This window comes from Lichenostomus cassidix, chromosome 2, assembly GCF_008360975.1.
Source record: "Lichenostomus cassidix isolate B80296 chromosome 2, HeHo_3.0, whole genome shotgun sequence".
NCBI classification, from domain to species: Eukaryota; Metazoa; Chordata; class Aves; order Passeriformes; family Meliphagidae; genus Lichenostomus; species Lichenostomus cassidix.
Window position 1 is genome coordinate 128,836,438 of NC_139482.1, and position 17,749 is coordinate 128,854,186.

Here is a 17,749-nt window from a genome sequence, read left to right on the forward strand (position 1 = left end):
AGTCTATAACAACAACAATAACAAAAAAGAGGCAATAAGAATGACAGTGCTAGAAATTCACAGGTCCAAGATGTCTTAAAATTAAGGCACATAGAGACAGGGGCATCTGTTCTTGAAGCTCAAACATTTGATTTGGGAAGAACAGGATGTTCTGTACCACTCCACTGAATCTTTTTGTGAATCAATAATATTTTAATATCCATAATAACATATGATTAATTTAATATTTGTGATATCAAAGCCTTCTGATAGCTCTGAAAAAATTGTTGTAATACATTGCCAGAAAGGGCCATGTCTTTGCACTGACTTTAAGAAAATGTTTTGTTGATTTATAAGCAATTATAAGCAATTAAAGGACTACATAAAGGAATTGATCAGAGGACACACAACCTAAAGCCAAACAAGGGTTATCTGTCAATTATTTCTGAATCACAGAACTGTTTTCTGGAAGGGACTGCTGGCAGTCATCTGGGTCAGCTTTGCTGTGGAGCTGGACTATTGTTTACAGCAGGTCAGATTGGAGAGAGCTGCCTTCCACTGTGGACTGAGAGAACTAAATACTGATATGATATTCTGGTAGAATCCAGGCAGATGTTTGAGAGGAGTGCCCAACACTGGGTTATAAACAAAGAGAGTGAGTTCATTTGGATCATGGATGCAATTTATGTTCTCTATCCTTCAGTGTATTCTGCTGTCCATCACAAGGGTCCAGCTGGAGCCAAAATATTTCCTTTCAGCTCTCTGTTGCTTGATTTGAAGTAAATACTGGAGCTCTTCATTTCCTCCATACCTGCCTGGTGGATTAGATAGGAAGTAACAATACAGGCAGCAGATGTCCAAGCACCTGCAGCAAGGTCTTGACTCTTGGTGTGGCACTAAGAACTAATTGTTTGTAAATGTGATAATGTGTACTCAGAAGACACCATCCCGTGCTGTCTTCTCTTCCTGGGCTGTAACAGCACCTTTGAACTCCTCTGGCTGCTGGGCAGGGGTGAGATAATGATCATTGGACTCAGCCTCAGAGTGACAAACAGATAAGGTGCTGTAGCATCTTTGAGTGGCTTTCACTGGATGCAAACCTGAGGGCTCTTCAACATGGTTAAGCAAGGAATATGGCCAACATGGTGTTTTAATGGAGAAAAATAAATGAACTAGTTATGTAACCCACTACTGTAGTACGAGTTTGACATTAGAATAAAATGAACTGCATCAGTTTAATCCACCTGTGGATGTAGGCAATAATATTCAGGATAGCAGGAAACCACTCTGAAGATGATTCAGATATAGTGTCAAACAGAATTTGGCCCAGTGACTGTAACCAAAGTCAGAATGTTTATTACCAGTTAATTTGTACACATGCCTGTGGCTCTTATTCTTGAAAATAACCTCCCTGAGTGACTGTGAAATGCTGCTATTTCTGTTGCAAAAAGTACATTTTTCCTGTGGTAGACCAACTCATCTTGGAAGCTGTTCAGCTGATGTAGCTGTTTGTTAAATGGTCTTTATTCTTGTGTAGGAGCTTTTGGAAAAATGTGATAGACAGTGTAGTCATATAGCACCTGCATCCACTTTATTGTAGCTGTAGGACAGGGGATCAAGTTCAGTCTGGGTTCAAGCAAATTCTGCTGCTACAGAATTACAAATGTCCTTGTAATATACATGTCTTGTTCTTATCCCACAGAATGAAGATGGGAAACTGAATTTGTGATACTATTTTAAACCACCAGGAAAAAGCAAATAACTGGTCAGCAATTTCCGGACACATTCTATGGGGAGCTTTTTAAGGCTATTTGAGCATTTTGAACCACATTGTTTCCCCCTGAGCTGAAAAATTCTTCCCTGCCATTCTGCACCTTCTATTGATCACGGTTCAAAGATCAAAGTAAAGTGTGTTTTCTGAGAAGCAAAGGTTAAAGTAATTTACAAAGTTACTTGACTATTGGGAGTTCAGGGGCAAGTATTTGGGCAGCAAATACAGTCTAGAGTCCTTGTGTCCTGCTATCTATCTTCCCCTGGCATCTGTTCTGAAAACCTGTTTGCTTTTGCAACAACGGCATCGTGCATTAAAGATACAGCACAGGGGCTCAGAAACATTGAAAAAATCACTGGCCTAGTGTGAATTTGATAGGCCGATTTATAAGTATGGCATTTTTCCTGCATTCACAAATAGAGCAGTTATCCATCTTCCCTGCTTGTTAGTGAAGGGAGGATTTTGTCCCTCGAGTTTAATTAAGCACCAAAACTCATGGCTTTATTTATTGACAAGCCTTTTCAGGGTGCCCATCTCTGTGATATCTGAGGCCACTCAAGCCATGACCCTGCTGCATTCCTTGGGAGGCAGGGAAAGGTCTCAGGGGTTTATCGCTGCCGACCGGGAGCTCACCCATCACTAACTGTAATAGTGTTAAGTGGGCAGCCTGCCGGTACCAGGGTCACCACTGGCAGTGGAGGTGGAGTGATTATAACAGTATTTGACTTGCTGTGATATGAGACACTGTACTTAGAGAACACTCAGAGGGAAATTGGATGGAAGAGACAATAAGGCAGAAACTGTTAATCTCTTTAGCACGTGTATGGTAATCGGTATAGAAGCTTATGTACCTACCTGAATGTACCTGAGAGAGAGAATCACAGAATCACAGAATGGGTCAGGTTGGAACAGACCACAGTAGGTCATCTGGTCCAACCTCCCTGTTTAAACAGGGTCATCCCAGAGCACATGGTACAGGATTGTGTCAGATCATTCTTGAATATTTCCAGTGAGCGAGACTCTGCACCCTCTCTGGGCAATCTGTTCCAGTGCTCAGTCACTTGCACAGCAAAGAAGTTCTTCCTCATGTTCAGGTGGAAATTTCTGTGCACCAGTTTCTGCCCATCACCTGTTGTCCTATTGCTTGGCACCACTGAGAGAGCCTGACTCCATCCTCTTGACACCCTCCTTTCAGATACTGATAGACATTGATGAGGTCCCCTTTTAGTCATCTCTGAACAGGCCCAGCTCCCTCAGCCTTTCCTGGTAGGAGAGGTGCTCCAGTCCCCTTGTCATTTTTGTTGCCCTCCTCTGGACCCTCTCCAGGAGCTCCATCTCTCTCTTGTCCTGAGGAGCCCAGAACTGGACAGAGCACTCCAGATGTGGCCTCACTATGGCTGAGCAGAGGGACAGGATGATCTCCCTAAACCTGCTGCTAATGCTCTTCCTAATGCACCCCAGAATACCTTTGTCGTTCTTTGTTGTCCACCAGGACCCCCAGGTCCTTCTCCACAGAGCTGTTTTCCAGCAGGTTGGCCCCTGGCCTGTTCTGGTGCCTGGGGTTATTCCTCCCCAGGTGCAGGACCTGCATTTGCCTTTGTTGAATTTCAGAAGGTTCCTCTCTGTCCATCTCTCCAACCTGTCGAGGTCCTTCTGAAGGGCTGCACAGCACCCTGGGGTATCTATCAGCCACTCCTCTCAGCTTTGTGTCATCAGGGAACTTGCTGAGGAGGCATCTGCCCCTTCATCCAAGTTATTGATGAAAATTTAAACAATACTGGGCCCAGTACTGAACCCTGGGGGACACCACCAGTGACTTCCTGTGCCACTGATTACAACGCTCTAGGATCTGCTGTTCAGCCAGTTCTCAGTTCACCTCTCTGTCTGCTCACCTAGTCCACACTTCCTGAGTTTGCCTATGAAGATGTTGTGAGAGACAGCATTGAATGCCTTGCTGAAGTCAAGCTAGACAATATCCCCTGCTTTCCCCCCATCCATCCAGGCAGTTGCTTCATCATAGAAGGCAATCAGGTTGGTCAAGCATGATTTACCTTTAGTGAATCCATGCTGAATACTCCTGATCACCTTCTTGTAATCCAGGTGGATAGACATGGCCTCCAGAATAAGGCACTCCATCACCTTTCTGGGGATTGAGGTGAGGCTGCCTGACTGGTAGTTCCCTGTGTCTTCCTTCTTACCCTTTTGGAAGACAGGGGTGACATTTGCTTTCTTCCAGTCCTCAGGCACCTCTCCTGATCTCCACAACCTTTCAAAGATGATCGTGAATGACCTTGCTGTGGCATCCACCAGCTCTCAGCAGTTGTGGATGCACTTCCTCAGGACCCATGGCCTAGTGGATGTCAGGTTTGCCTAGGTGTTTTCTAAGCCAGTCCTCCCTGACCAAGGAAAGGTCTTCCTTCCAACAAGCTTTTAGTCTGGTCTTCTGGGTCAGAAATCCCTGAGGGCTTCACTTGTCAGTGAAGATTGGTGCAAAGAAGGTGTTTGGTAACTCTGCCTTCTCTGCATCCTCAGTTATCAGGGTTCCCCCTCCATTTAGTAATGGTCCCACATTTGTTCTTCTGTTGTTATTGATGTATCTGAAGAGGCCCTTCTTGGTGTCCTTGACATCCTTGATAAGATTTAATTATTTAATTCGGAATGGGTTTTGGCTTTTTTTTTTTTTTTGCAAGACCACTATCAGTATTTTAAAAGGCTCTAATTAAAAGCAAGATCCTAGACTAAAACTAATCCAAACCAGCATATTTTCTGGGTTTTTCCATTTCTGACAACAGCAAAAAATTTGCAGCTCAGAATAACTCCCAGGAGAGGAAATATTATTTATAGCTCAGTGGTTTTTTTTTTCTTTATAAAGAAGTGTGTGGTAAGCATATATTTAGAAATTAATTGAAAAATAATAATAACAAAAATTATTAGAACTTTTCACCTCTGTGAGTACCTTTTTCTTTTCCCTTAGCAGTCCTGAATATGGAACAGGGAAACAGGTGTCATAAATCCACAAAATAATTATTCCCCCTTTGCTATATTACATTTTATTTATATTCCCTGGCTGTTATTTTACATTAAATCTGCAAGTTCTCTTCTTAGATTTTAGTTTTCACCCGAGCAAATGAGGACATAGCACATAACCACTGTTGCTGCAGAGAGTTCTTTTCCAAAGCTTAATTACTCTCTGGTTATGTTCATAAGAGTTTTAAATATTTCTGAGAGTTTTTGGTAACTGTGCATTTTTGTGACAGACTTCCTTTTTGATTGGAAATAACTGGTCTATAAGGAACAAAATCTTCAGATGTTTTTCCATTAAAGGTTAAATTTACTTTTGTGTAAAACCTAGTAAGGTTTTGGCTTTTAAGGTCCAGGTAACCTGTCCTTCTCTGTTATGTCCTTGAGGAAAAAGAACTTCAGACTTCCATGATGTTGGCCTCAGACTGGAGAGTCTGAAATAAATTAAATTTTGATCTATGGCAGAACCTGTTTCTTTCAGTAGTGAAGACCTGTTTTCACTAGTGTCCTGTGTACCTACTCGACATAAAGGGGAAGATATTAACTGCCAGAAAGAGCATGTAGTGAAGAGGCGATGGAAGAGATCAGAGGGAATAAAAGCAGCTAGAGCAGATGTCCAAATCTGTAGGCAGCCTCATCAAATGTGTCTCAAGAGGTAGTTCAGCAGAATAGAGCAGAGCCTTGCAGAGAAGCTCAGAAGCCCAACAACAGGTTTCTCTTTTCTGTCCTGCATTTTAGATCTCAGTATGGCATTCCCTTGGTTATGTTTTAACACCATCAGACCTGGTACTGCTTCCTTCCAACCAGCTCCCTCTGCTAGGGTGAGGCTGCAGACTGTAATGGCACACTGGCTGTCCAGCCATGTGAGCAAAGGAGAGTTGAGCAGAGGCACCCAAGTTAGTGCTTATCAACACAGATATTTGCAATCAACTTAAGTGTGGGCCTGACAATAATATTGCTGTGTTAACCTGCCTCCAAACCTCTGCTAAACAGGAATACCTCTGGTCATGCTGCACTGCTTCCATCTCTGGACTAACATTTTGCCCATTTGCTTGAGGTCTCTGAGCCCTGCTTTACTGAAGTTGGGGTAAAACTCCGTTCATTCAAAGAGCACCACTTTGCAGAAGAGCAGTGCAGAGGAACACAAGTTTACCTAGCCTGCAGGACAGTTGACTATGGAGAGTGAATAATGTGAGTTTATGTTGGGAGGAAATGCTGTTCTTTGTCCCAGCATGAACACAATCAGCATCTGTAAGACCTTTTCTCCAGCAAACCCTGCCTTTTAGTCTCAGAATTATTTCTTCATTGTCAAAATTGCCTTGTTTCTAGTTTTCTTAGCAATTATCTTCATATATAGATTGAAGCAAATGGGTAAAATTCATCCTCTGTTGATTCAAAAGACATTTGTTGAGCAGTAAGATGAGCCAGGCCTGTATTTAGAAAGCTGATATGGTTAAAATTAGAGGAGGTAAATGATGGTTCAAGATATGCACCGTGTAATAGGAGAGCTGGAGGGAAAGCACAAGTTACAGTCCCAGTGGAAGCAGGGTATTCACCAGACCATGGAGGTATACTCCACCAGGTGATTCAGAAGCATCTACCCTGGTTTGGACTTCTGCCCCTACTGTTATTATGTCCAAATGAGGGGCAGACCAGGCTATTTCTCCACCAGAGGTGACCAAGACCCGCCCAGCACAGATGCAGGGTTGACCAGGTCAGCAAAATGGGGAGCAGCACCAGGCTGGGTTGGAGACACGCTGAATCACTGTTTCCAGTAGGTAATTTTTGTCAGTGCAGCTCCTCGGGCCCTTGTTAGAAGTGAAAATGGCTTTGCCCATGGGCACATTCTCTAAGGAGAGCAGATGTTTTCATAGAAACAATTAAAATCTGTACCAATGAGACATTTTATCAGAGTTCTGGCCAGAATCCCCCCTGTGCATCTACTTGCAGGTGTTTGAAGAGGGAAAGCTGAGAGAAGGAAAAAAGCAAGGCTTAGCCAAAAGTAAGCATGACTAACAAATTACTCATAATTGAGGTTTGTTAATTGCATAGAACCCAATTAAACCTTTCCACATCTGAAATGGAATAACTTATGCTCACAGCAGAGCTTTTTAGCTATGAGACATTTCTGGTGACACTTGTCTGTTGATTTGCCGTTAGATAACTTCTTGGCTTGAGGCCAGTGGGACTGAGCTAAGAGACATTTTGTACACGTGTTTGCAGCACATTTTCACAAAGGGTTGCCAGAGTTTGGCCCATGATGACTAGTGAGTGGATTTATTACATTATTATTTTGGATTGTTATATTATTATTATGCATGACTGACACAGTGAAATTCTTATGCTGCAGAACTATGTAGAGTTCATATAAACCAGTAAGCCAGAGAGGCATTTTTCATAAAATTCCAACCTAAAGTACAGATTTTATGTATCTGGAAAGTCATAACTTTATGTAGCATCTGCTAGAATGCAAATATCTCCCCAAATATGTTGCCTCAAAGTGGATCTAGAAGAAACCTTTCCTGTGATTCCAAAAAAATGCAGATGACCAAAACCCCACCATTTCCAAGTGTGTGTGCCTCTTCCCTTCTTAGTTCCAGCTGGGACCACAAGTGGAAATACCAAAATACCACAGAAATGTAGTTCTTGCGGTACTTCCAGCCCCAGAAGAAGGAGGAAGTATTAGAAATCTTCCAATAAATAATGTTTTCATGAGATTTCTAGCCCAGAATTTCAAGCTCAAAAAGTTTGAATAATAAACCCAGCTCTGCTTGTCCACCTCGCCCTCGCCTTTATATTCAAGGACTGTTCTGTCTGAGATATGGCTGATATTCCTTCTAAGCTGTAGTATATCTTCAGTTTCACATTAAGTTCAGCAATAAATTGGATTAAATCTCGTTATGAAAGACAGATTTAACTTTGGCCTTCCATTTCTGATGGCTGCAGAAGAGTTGTTTTCTGTTTGTTTGTTTGTTTGTTTTTCAGGACTGCAAGGCTTCCAAAGGCAACTACAAGGCTGAGCAGTTTGAATGCCATGGCAGAAGAGCCGCAGCCAGCAATTTGGGTGCACACCTGTGTGTGGACAGGTAAGATGCAGTGCCATAACACGGACAAGAAAAAAGTGTACACAGCATGACCTGCAGCTGAGCTGGCAATGGCAGAAGAGAGAGGACTTCCAGGATGAGCTGGTGAGTAAAAGAAGATCCATCAGAAGAGCTGTCTCTCTGGTGCGCCCTGACTTTCCTCTGGTAAACAGCTCTTTCTTGTACAGAACTCTCTAAGCCCAGCACCAGCTTCTCTTCTTACGTGGCTCAACCTGTAAGACACTGGGTTTTGTGGTTGGCTGAGCAGATGAGGAGCGCTCACCAGAACACCTTAAATAGGTCTATATGATGGTAGCGCTATCAGGCACATTTTTCTGTCCTTTTAGAATGGAGCTTTGCTGAAACCTCTGTAAGAAATCAGGTCAGTGTAATCAGCACTGAAGGGACTTTCATTGTTGTTGGTTGAAATTTCACCACAGACAGATCATAAGATTTTTGTGACCTTGTGATTTCTTTTGTGAGTGGTGGTTGTGCAACAGATCCTCTGGTAAGATAAGACAACGTGAGGGTTTACACAAAGTAGGAAAGTTTACAAGAGATATGACTTGCCACTCTCCTCCTTTAAAGAGGAGACTACATTTCAGGCGCAGAAAAAAAGAGTAAAGCAAAAAACCTTCAAGATTTTTATTCTCTTTTGAGGTTGAATGTGATGCCAGATCAACAGTTTTCAACTTTTGAGGTCTCTCTCAGTACTAGGAAGATGACTGGTTGAAAACAGTAATTATTGGCAAACATTGCTTTGCTCCTCAGCAGCTGGGGCTGAGTGCACGGTAAATGGATATATGCCACTTTTGTGGCAACAGCTTCCTTCCATATTCCCTTCATGCTGCTACTGAGCAAGTCTGCTACTGAGATGGCTGTGAGAGCTACCTTTGCATAGCTAACCTCCCAGGTTACTGGTAAAAGAGGAAAAAAAGGAATGCACCGCTCACCTCCCAGTATTTTAACTAGGAATTTTGGGTAAACATTTCAGTGTCTGTGTTGGAGGATGTGGCTGGGCACACTCCTTTCACCACCTCATACGCTGTATTGCTGGGCAGATGTCATCTCAGCTTTCTGCAGGCTGCACTTTTAGCATTTCCCAACTCTCTAGTTCCTGCAGACCCAGGCTGTTATTTTGTTCAGTGCTGACTGTTAACAGAGGGAATCACGTGCTCATGCAGAAACATTACTTTTGTTCTCGTGCTTTTTTTTCTCTCATTTAAAATGTGAACATATCTGCTTGAGTTTTTTGGTGAAAACCACCTTTATTTTCTGAGTTAGAAGTCTGAAGAGACACAGACCTTTGAAACATTTTCTTGGTGTGTGGGCAAAAACTAACAATAACTTTTTTATAAGGGATATGACCAATTCTTGCTGGTACTCAGATTGCAAAATGTTTTGGCTGCTTGCAGTCACAAATGCTTTGTCCATTTCTGCTTTCTTTTGCATCTAGTGTAGGATCTAGTGAGCATTTATATTCATTTAAAAATAAAACACAAAGCTCTTTTGCTGACCATGTGAAATTCTTCAAGAGCAGACACACACACGCACACACATATACATATATATAGCTTAGGAAAGAAATATTTTCTTTAATAGCATGGCTTGTATGGACAATAAAACGCCCACTAAATATAGTAATGTTATAAGTTCCCATAATACATCTTAGGTTTCAGAAATTTAGAACCTGGCTCTAAAAAGCGACTTTTGAAACCCCTGAGAGTATAATTTTTCCTTAAAAAGAGAAGAATATGTGTTGAACTGGCCACTGATTTTCCCTCCAACAGGAGGCCTTTCCATAAATGTTAGGTACAATGATGTGTTTATTAGTTTTGATTCACTGCACTGGTTAATAGCTCCCTCTCTCTTTTGAGCACAGAGATGTGTTCTGGGATGAGTTGCACATTCCTCCTCTTAAAAATTACATCAGGAAACAACAGACTTGGCAATAAAATAGGGGAAAGAGGATGTTTGTTTCAAAATAATGATTTGGGGTTAGCCTTCTGTTCTGAAATCTTTTGATGGGAAGAATGCTGAGCCCTTTATGAATTATTCCCTTCATAAATAGGCTGAAGAGATATTGCTATGCTTCAGAGGTGAACAGGATGGCTAAGGTAAGGAAAGCCTGACAGTGTGTGCTGTAATGGTGAGAGCTGCAGCCAGCTGGGAAGCAGGAACTGAGTGCCACGAGCAGAGCAAGAGTGTGGGGCCTGATGCACAGCTCAAATCTAAATCATCTAGGACGAAGAGATGAGCCAGCAGTGACAGACAATGGTTACCATCCAGCAAGGCCTGGGTGGCCCGTGGTTTAATAGCTGACAGCTCCTTCCTAGCAAGCAGCGTGTCTGTAAAATCATCTGAAAAGCAATCAGGAGCTGCTTATCATTGCTGGAATTACTTAATAGCCATCTTGGAGCTGCCTTGGGACAAGGCAATGGACTGCACTCATAACTGCAGATGGGATCCTTTCCCAGGTCTGGTCACAGGCATGGGAAGGTTGTACTCCTCCTGCAACTTTGTACCTCTTTTTTAAGTAGGCAGAAGAAGGCTGACTAAATTTGGCTTATTTGATTCTTCATGAGCTGACTGATCAGATCTGAGATTTCTGGGGGAAAAAAGGATAATTTCAAAGCAAAATGGGGGAGTTCCTGGCCTCTGTATGCTTCTGGGCTTTTTCAAGGTGTTTTGCAGAATAAATTGATCTGGACCTATCTCGCTGTCTTTTCTTCTTACTTGTAAGGGCAAGTTGGGAAAAGTTTTACTAGAATCACTCATTTGCTTTCCAGAAGGTTCCTCTGGGTTAAGGGGAATGCTGAAGTTCAGTACTGTTCCCAGGCTGCCAGCCTACTCTTTTGAAAAATTTTTGCTTAAGGCTGTTCAGCTCAGGATGTCTTCCTGTTCCCCTTTAGAGACACTTGGGGAAATATTCTAAAAGGTGTGTGAGAAATTTATGTTGTGCCACTTTAAAGATACTTATGGCAGTTTATGCTCTTGGATCTTGAACTCTCGTCTGATGCTATATTGCTCAGCATGCAGGAATATGATCACAAAACCATGGAGGAAATTTTTGGATTTGTCCAAGTTTCTGTGATAAATGTGCGAGGTCAGTTTAAAAAGAGGCTATTTATCTGGAAGAGGTGAAAGACAGCTGTATCATCCATTTGTTAAGAGTTGGTGTCTCTAAAGGTGTGGGGTAGATTGTGGAAAAACCTCTTGATGTTACCAGTGATGATGAGAGAGCAGGAAAACTTCAGAAGGAAAGTTTAGGAAATGAGTTCTGATTGCATGGATCTCAGCAGAAAGCTAAGCAGGCTAATTGTCTGAGTGAGAGTAATTTAGGAAGTTATACAGGGGAAGATGAAAAGTCGGGAGGGAGAATTATCAGGAAAAAGGCACATGTTATCAAGTGGATAAGGTTACTACAAGAGAAGGTGTAGGAGATGACCTTTGTTAGCACTCATGACTGTGTTAGCAGTCGTGGCTGTGTTTGCCATGACAGACAGGGCTGGATTGGCTGCTTGGGTAGGGGGAGAACTAGAAGAAGGCATAATCATGAAACCAGCGGGAGAAGGACAGGCTGTGGTGGACTGGATCATGGAAGATATGAGCAGAACAGTCTTGAGGAAATAAAGAACAATTACCAACTCCACAGGTAAAGTCAGCCAAAACAGGCCTGTTTGAAAGTACACCCACAGTGGTGACACAGCTCCCACTGCTCTGAGGAGCATGTGTTTTCTCAAAGGAAAACTGAAGCACACAAACACATTTTTATGCTCTCCAAACAACACAGTGCAGAGAATTCAGTCCATGTTTTCAGTGATGCCTCTAGAAATTGTCTTCTGCCAATTAAGTCCATACATAATTCCACCTAAATGCCATTGTAACTGGCATGGTGGAGACAGGTGGAGATGGGCTCTGTGCAATGGAGGTAAGGTTTGGTATGTTACCTGTATCACAAGTAAATGTCTCAACTGTGAGCTATAGTTCCTGTGGTCTGCCTGCTGCTCTTAGGAATGATAAAAGGGCTTTTAGTGCAAAAAAGGAACAAACATGTCCAGACTTGTATCTGCATAATAAGCCCTCACAGAATCTTCCAGCCAGTATTTTGATGGTGTATTTAGAAAGTCTTTCAAATATGACCTTTCAACTACTGATGCCATCCTGTAACTTTCACAAAAGCGACTGTGTCAACTGCATCACATGGCTGAAGCTAGACTGATTTTCAGCCATGTGATGCTATTTTATCACCCTCAGGACAAAGGTTAAGTCCTTCCTTTCTGTTCTCTGTTAGGCACCACTTTCTTTGGTCCTCTTACTTTGATAACTTCTGAAATTCCTGAGGACCACAGAGTTAAGGGATTTTATAATCCACCATGCACTTCTCTGCTGAAGAACCTTGCTGGTGTGCTGCATGTAACAGAAATACCTTCACACAATGAAGCAATCATTCTTCCCCAGCAGGGTCTGAATGTCTTGATTCTCATCCTGCAGCAGGTTTGGCAGGCAACAAATCCCTCAGTTTGCACAGGGAAGTGGCCAGCATAATCTTTCTGCATTTTAAAACATTCTTTAATGCTAGTCTCTCTGCATTCAAATGGTAACTTTAGCTGACATAGAGTTTTGTAGACTATTTGAATTGCAGCCTATTGAAACTCTACCACACTGAATTTATGAATATCTTTATTGCAGTATAAATGTGTTATTTTCCCCTTTATTTATTATTGTATGGGCATGTTTTTAATACCTGTTCTGTGACTTATTTAGAGACTGTTGTCTCCTTTTTCTTTAGGTGGGGGCACCTGCATTATTGAAAGCTTGAATACAAAGTGGGTAGCACTGAGATAAAGGCTCATAGTTTTTAAATCAACCTCATGAAGCCTGTGGACTGAATGGACAGATGAAAATAAGTGTAGTACTATATTGCATATTATATAAAGGTGTAATTAAGTAAATGGACAAGTATTGAATGCACAGATGGACTAAAGTGAATTTACTGAAGTTGAGGATATTTCCTGTGTGTTTTTTCACACTAGATTTCAAGATTGCATGTGCAAAAATTCAGTCTCTTCCTAAGTGAAAACCAATGTAAAATTAATCACACTTTGAAACAGAAAAGGTATGAAGTAGGTCAGGTTTAAAATCTGAGTTTTAAATATTCCCTTTTCTGCTAGTTCTGGAAAACAAACAAGAAAAGCCAGGAGTAAAACCAACACTAACAGCAACTATCCAAAATTTGGACAGATGCTATGTAAAAATCTAGTATGAGAAAAGGAATTATGGCAACCCAACTTTCTATTTGCAGCATGTGTTGGCCATGCTGGATGCCCACCTAGGCATGAAGGGTGTGATGCTTGGCTGAGCAGTGGTGTGTCCCCACCTCCCGTGGTGATGCTGCACTGCTCGGCTGACACTGGTGGAGACCAACTTGAGGGGACCTGTTGGGACTGCCAGAGCACAGGGTGGTCTCTGGGCACCAGGCTGGGGCTTGACAAGAGGAAAGGCAGCTATGCTTCACCCTGTGCCACCTGTCACCTTGTTCCCTTACCACTTAAGAACCCCAGTGCCGCCCAGCCCATACCCACTTGCAATGCAGATGGTCCTTCCTGGCCTTGTGCCCAAGCACTGGATAATTGGGTTTTAGTGATAGAGAGGCAGGGGTTGGGGCAGAGAGGGGAATGTGGGCGAGGGTGGACGATGAAATTGGGATCATCAGAGGAGACCTGGAGGCTGGATCTGTCTCAGGATGTCGCTTAATGGCTTCTCCCAATTCACAGCTGCATAACTCGTGCTGGAGTCAGGTTCATAATATCTCAGGCATGTGATTCACATGAGTGTAAAGGCCACTGGATACAATTACACATTTATTTTTACCTACCACTAAGGCAACTTCCATTCAGTACGACCTGAGCTGGTTGCCCTTGCTCTATACTATTTCACTAGTATTTTTCCTGACAATTCATGTTTAAGAAGCACAAGACAGAGAGAGAATTAATGTTATGTGAAAGGATTTTCCTAGGGTAACTGTATTCAGTCTTTGCTCAAACTGAACGAATAACTTTGATCTGTCAACTGTGAAAAGTAAACTGGGTGCGACCTTCCGTCATCGGCTAATCGTCTCACTTAATGACATCTGTTAACTTTGTTCTGATATTAGATCATGGTCTTTCTTTGTACTGTCAAGATTTTTCATTCAAGGTCTAATTATTTCACTTTATGTGTATACAGATATCTTGGGAGTCAGTTGCACCTAGTATGAAGATAATTTTTTCTATTTTGAATTTCAAAAACTGATCACAGTGGTCAGATCGACGTGGCCTTTTAGTGGTTAAAATACACCAGCTTAAAACCCAGCATTGTATCTCAGTCCCTCTCTTCCCCTCAGTTTCTTTTAGGCACCGTATTTACTTCTATTCTTAAGTGAGAGAGGAGGAGGAAAAGAGAGAATTGTTTCTGTCTGTGTAATGTTTGATATTTCAATACTCGAAAATTTGATTGATTTGACTTGTTACACACATCTGAACTGCCCCACAGGAAGGAAGAAGAAAATACTGGTTTTCAGTCTGTACCTTTCCCTTTCAAAGTTGTTTTTTTTGGTTTTTTTTACCTTTTAATAGTGACAAAGGCATGGGTAGATGGCATTTTGGGGGATTAATGGCCATTTGGGGTTAATGCCCTAAGGCCCTCTGTCCATCAGCTCTTTCCAAACAGTGATTAATCTCCAGGGGAATGTGTGTGCCCTGATCGCTACTCCTGATAATGCTCATCCTTATAGTATAGATCAAAACATGTAGACTTATTGTAGTAATGGTCATGTTCTCACCTCCCAGCCTTTGTTCAGTTCAGTCAGCCACAGCTTAAGCCCCAGTATCTGGTCACATTCAGTTCAACAGGCGTTTTCTCCCCTGGGTCCAATCCTGCAATGTGTCCAGTGTTGGTCACTGGTGTTTGAGAACACTCTTCTGCTCTAGTAACTCTAGTGAAATTTCCCCTTAGAATGTAGGGGCATTCAGTTCGCTCTCCCCCTACTATGCAATAGCACTGGAGGATGTGGGACCACCAAAGAATGTGAAGGCAAAGAATGGAAATGGCTTTTGGGGTGAAGGGACAGTGGTAGGTGGCCAGATTTATGGCAGGGGAAGCACTGCACAACCATGAGCTCTTGTGCCTATTTCCTTTTTCTGGCACCAGCCAATTCTTCATTTGTTGCTGTGCTGTGCTGTGCTGTCTTCTTTGCCAGGTTTGGGTGAAAGTGAAATGGTCAGTTAAGTGAATTACACCATCTGTAGAAGACCAGTGCCTGTCAGTAAGTCAGCCCATACTGACCAGGTGAGTAGGTCTAATATTTTGCAGATCCTTTCCCAGGGATTACAGGGTTGCAGAGGATTACAAATTGCGGAGTACCACATCAGCTCTTAAAGATAGGTCATGTGCTGTCTCTGTATTAGGGGATTGTTTTCTTGGTTATATCTCTTAGTACCTTGTCAGATCTACTTTTCTCTCTCTGAAGCACTTTATTCTACATCACTTCCTTTGGGAGATAGTCTAGTAGTCCTCACTGGGATCCAGCCTCATTTTAATTACCATTTCATGCATTTGGAATAGGATTGTTAGTTCAATATCTGGTTATAAATAATACTCACCGCTAAGGAGAAATGCATGGAATCAAGACTTCTACATGTAAAGGCTTTAAATTCTGAGAATCTGAAATAAGTGTTTCAGTGCATTCCTGACTCTTTAAAAACATGTTGCATGCTGAGAAATAATAGAAGAAAAAATAAAACCTCAATGGCCATGTTTTCTACTTCTGTCCTGTGTTTGAGTCATTGTAATGTTTTTATGTGGTGTCTAATCTCTCTGTGAGCTGCTCCCTGAGCTGTCCTCTGGGTTTTCAGCATGCATTCTTTCCACTTTAGGAAAAGGATTATGTCTGGTGATTCTCTTGTTCCTCTAGAAGCTCTTTTAAGTAAATGTTGCCACTGTTAGATTTTTATGTTCAGTTAAAAGCATGTGAATGGGTGCAAGTATTTGATTTTAATTTCATAGAATAGGAGATTTTCTTTTAGTGCATGGCTATTGAAAATGTTATCTTTTTAGTGTATTTTTGGTCTTTTAAATACAGATAGGACTTTTAAATACAGCAGTGTCTAAATAAGTGATATTATGTTACATTTTCATGACACTTTATTATGCACACATATGAAGCTTTTCATAGCTTCCAAGTGGCTGTTTTCCTTATTCACTCTTTCAGTGATTGGGATGGACTACCATAGAATTAGCAAAGCCTATAATCACTGATTCCTTCTGAGTATATTCCCAAATCTAGTTTGAAAGCATAGAGACTATTCCTATAATTCTTAATGAACTCCAGCCACTCTTGATGACAATAAAAGAAAATGCAAAGCCATTAGCAGCTTGCCATAACAGTAGAGTAATAGCCAGTCAGGGCTATTGGGAGCTGTGGGGCTATTTGAAAACAAATTATTATTTCACCAGCAGCACAGTAAAACAAGCTGCACAGACTTACTCTTTTTTCCCCCCTTAAGCTCTTTCCCTTATTTTTTCTCTCCTTTCATGCTGAACATATTTGCCAAAAAAAGCCTAGAAATCAAGCATGTGGAGATTTCATCCTCACATATCAGAGTGTGAGACTTTCACCATGGCATTAATAGCTAAGCCTTCTCTCTTACCGCATTTCCAAGTGCACCTCTGCTTGCTCAATTTATAAAAATATTCATTCTTCTTGGAGGAAAAAATATCCAGTATTAAGTAAGCATTCTAAATTAGCATTAAGTAGCATGAGGACTTACTAAATTAGCATGAGGACTGACTTTCCTAGGGGAACACATTTTAAAATGAAATTTTAAATTAACTTCCAGCCTTGTTTTGCTTTTAAGCATTTTACCTGTTTATTGCATGTTTATTTTAACCATCTCATGTATTGTGTAATAATCTATGAATCGGTTCATTGTTCTGTATTTGTGAACTGACCATTCAGGTTCTGTTTTGTTCTGTTCTATTCTTTAATTAAAAAAACCCCAAAATCTAAAACACCACAAACTTGATCTTGCCTAACTTGAGAAGCCCATAAACTGACATTCAGGGGTCTGCCAAGAACTTCTCCACAACGAGTCTGCTATCAAAGAGCCAGACAGACTGTGTCTTTGATGCAAACTACAGGAATTAATAAAGGAGATAAACACAACTGGAGAGTTTGAATCTGGTTGATGGAATCCCTATCAGTGACTGAAAGCCACTCCAGGGCTGTCCTTTATCAAGTGTCCTGTTTAAAATTATGAGAACACCTTTGAAAGGGGTGTTGGTGGGAACTGCCTGGTGAAAACAGGACTGTTGCCCTCACTAGATCAAATCAGGCATAGCATTGTCTAGATTAATTTTAAAACCCCGCAATTCCAGCACATTGTTATCATGCTGCATCTCTTTCTTGCAGTGAATAAAATGTAATTGCATTTTTTTAAGTTGTTGTTCTAGCAAATCCTGTCAGCTTGTACACATCCAGGCCAGTGAGAGTCAAGCTGACCCTTTCTAGCAGGCAGAAACAACACACAGGCACAGGCTGTAAACATTGGAAAGCTGCCAGGTCCACTCCCAGAATATTTGGTATGAGTAGGCAGGAATATAAGCACAGTTATGCTGGGCTGGACCACAGAGCCAATACCCAGCACTGACTGCAGTTAATGCTTTGGGGAGAGTATAAAAACAGAGTGACATATAGTGACTGGGTTTAGAAAAAGAGTTCAGATATTTCCCTTTCTACAAGGCAGAAAGAAAATCATCACCAGTATCACAAACAGAAACACTTAAGACTGCCCTCTGCACTGTATGCATGTATGTGTGTGGCAAATGAAATCCCATGAAGGAAAGTTTTGGAAAA

General features: G+C 41.7%; 1 long non-coding RNA gene across 1 annotated transcript in view; it reads left to right on the plus strand.

Moving 5' to 3' along the window:
- The window catches only part of LOC146442256 (uncharacterized), a 57,218-nt gene extending 49,240 nt beyond the window's left edge, over positions 1 to 7,978 (plus strand). The window contains exon 4 of the long non-coding RNA XR_014849575.1: positions 7,757 to 7,978. This is a non-coding gene — a long non-coding RNA (uncharacterized LOC146442256). The remainder of the gene's footprint in view (positions 1 to 7,756) is intronic.
- The last annotated feature ends 9,771 nt before the right edge of the window (positions 7,979 to 17,749 follow it).